Genomic DNA, 2,970 nt, shown 5'->3' with positions numbered 1-2,970 from the left:
GAAGTTTTAAAACAAAACTAATAAAAAGAGAACAACAGTCTAAGGGTTAGTTATCAAAGGGAATGTATTAGCACCGTAAACATCCATGGTACTCCATGGGAACCTCTTAGAAAATATGCACATTTGGGTTTGTAAAAGGTGTTGTTTGTTGAAAGATTAGAGAGATGGGAAAAGAAGAATTTTTTTCTATTTTTTTATGTTTGTCAAAACTTTTGAAGTCTCATGCCTACGTACCAACAAAGTGAAATGGAGGATCAAAACCTCGTAGTTCATGGTAAAAATAACAAAGGGAGTTTGTTTTGATTCCTTTTTATGAAAAAAGACATTTGTCATTTGAAGGAGAATGCTTAACCAATACCCCACAAGTATGAGAACTTTGCATCATCATGAGAAGGGCTTCAACTTGTATAGGGATCAACAAGTATGCCACTAGCCCCCACTGATTGAAAAGAATTATCATCACAACTATGCAAATAGGAGAGTTATAACTCAACTATGGAAATGACTCATGTCTAATTTCTTGAGAAAAGTTTTAAAAGGAAAAGTACACAAGGGCACAAAATGGTTTGAATGAGTTATGCATTTTTTTAGATTTTTTTTAAAATTGGTCTGAATATGCTTAAAGTAAAAGCAAGGGAACAAATATCTAACCAATATATAGCAAGCTTTATGACATGAGTCAAGCAAGAATTCCCTCCTTTGGAATAAACCTCAAGCAAGCCAAATAAGCAAATAATAATCCATGTGTCATATGAAACCAAGGTAACTCAGCCAAGTCTTCACAGAGATGTCCAAAGTCATAGGTATCAGATGAATTTCAAGGTCTCAAGTTACAAGTCCTAAAGAAAAGGTCAATATCCCGATTCTAATTCCATAACTCCATGAGTTAGGAGTAACAATTTTCCCCTTTTTTATTAGTGTCTTCTTTATAATGATATAAAAGAAAGGTCCAAATGGACAAAGAACAAAATGACATTATCACAAATAATATGATATGAAATGTTAAACGTAAAGTATAAAGTAAATGACATAAAAAAAGGCATAAAGTAAATGACATTAAAATTTGCCTTCAGGTCAAATTTAGCGTTATGTTACGCAATCATAATTGGACTTATGTAGAAGTCACAACTATCTGAGGCCGATCAATAATTATGTTTGTGTTAATACATGCTAGAGAAATGATATGCAAATCATTCTCCTAAATCCATACCACACAAGAAAAGAAAAAGAAAGGGGGTGATCAAGCACAAAGGCTGAGAGGATGGTCCATTACTTCAATCCACACTTCATGATACCTAGGATGAACTTATGCATCAATATAAAGTACCTTAAATGATTCATGATCAATTAGGAGGTATATTTGAAATGACGAAAGTTCATCAAGTACCAATCCACACATTATGATTAAGATGGATACAAGCCATCCAATTGATCAAAGGGAAAAGAAGGAGATGAAGAAGGAAGAAACAAGAGAGGTCACATCCAAATTGGATCAAAAGTTTGATCAAGTCATCATCAAAATCAATCATCCATTTTGGTAGATTAGGGTTTTCACCCCACCAACACCCAAGATCCATTGAGTTTCATAAGACTTGAAGTCTAAACCATCATGATCCAAGGCCAACAGGAGTTCACATGGTCACACAAATATAAAATGCAATTAAATGAAATAAAAATGCATCAAAGGTATTTCTAACTGATTTTTTAAAATAGAAATAAAATAGAAAACCCATAAAGTCCTACAAAACACCAAATAAATGGTCAAGAAAATTATGCAAGGTTGGAAATAAAATAAATGAGAAATTTATAAGTTATTTTGGAATTTTTTGGATAAAAAATGAAATTACTATGAATTTTTAAAGAAAAAGAAATTAAAAATAATAAAAGAAAAAGAATTAGAATCAGAAAAACATGGAGCGTTGGATCACGCCTCATTAATTGATGTGGCAGACCTAAAACTCCAAAGGTTAAGATGCACGATGGAAGACGCTGCAAGCCAAACACAGGATCCAGTTTAAATTTAACCAATCAAAATATTTCAAATTGCCAACGAGTGTGGTTCAAACTCATACCACCTGAGGAAAACTCCGGTCGTCTTCTCCGATGAGCTCTCACCGGAGTTTCAGAATTTGGTAAATTCAAGACACGAGACCACCACCATTGTGATCCTCTTCTCATCCCTAATTCAACCTCATACTTCAAATTCATCTACATAAACTGAGCAAAGGGAATTTCAAAGAAGTTTCAAAGAGAAGCAAGCCACAAAAAATAAAATTAAATGATGAACACGATCAATCAACACCAAATAAGTTAGGGGGAAGCATCAGAGAGTGAATGACCACATTATGGTAACTTGTTTGAGTTTAAATGATGCTCAAAACTACCTTATCCAGATGGTGATCAAAAGTTGATGAAGCTCGATCTGGTTATAGCACTTTAGAAGGTCCCAAATCTTGGGAATTGTTGCAAAAGTTTCAGAGGATGCCAATGGAGCAAATGGAATCAAGAAATTGGATTGAAACAAGATGAAACTCAAAATACAATAGTTGAATTTTCTGGAAAAATTTCAACTTGCTGCAGGGGTTTCTTGGCTTTCCAAAGCTTTCAAATGAAGCAATAGCTTCCTCTATTTATAGGGAATGTGTCTGGATCCAAATACGTGTGGAATGATACGGAATTCGTGTAAAATGAATTTGATCCAAATGTGTGAAAAGTGTGACTTGAAACTCCTCAAAACTCAGTCAAATGATGTGTTTTAAGTATCAATTAACTTTTGGAGACTTGGTCAAACAAGTTTAGGACCAAAACACTTGCTAATTTGGCTTGGAATTGGGACTAGTGATGATCAAATTTTGGGCAATGTTGATTTCTTCAGTTTCAAGTCACCATGTTCAACTCAATGGGGCATCCTACTCAAGAGGCTTTTTGATCCCATTCTTTTTGAGATGTGTTAACATCATGGCCAAGATT

This window comes from Lathyrus oleraceus, chromosome 6 (genome assembly GCF_024323335.1).
Source record: "Lathyrus oleraceus cultivar Zhongwan6 chromosome 6, CAAS_Psat_ZW6_1.0, whole genome shotgun sequence".
Classification (NCBI taxonomy): domain Eukaryota; kingdom Viridiplantae; phylum Streptophyta; class Magnoliopsida; order Fabales; family Fabaceae; genus Lathyrus; species Lathyrus oleraceus.
This window is presented reverse-complemented; position numbering follows the sequence as displayed.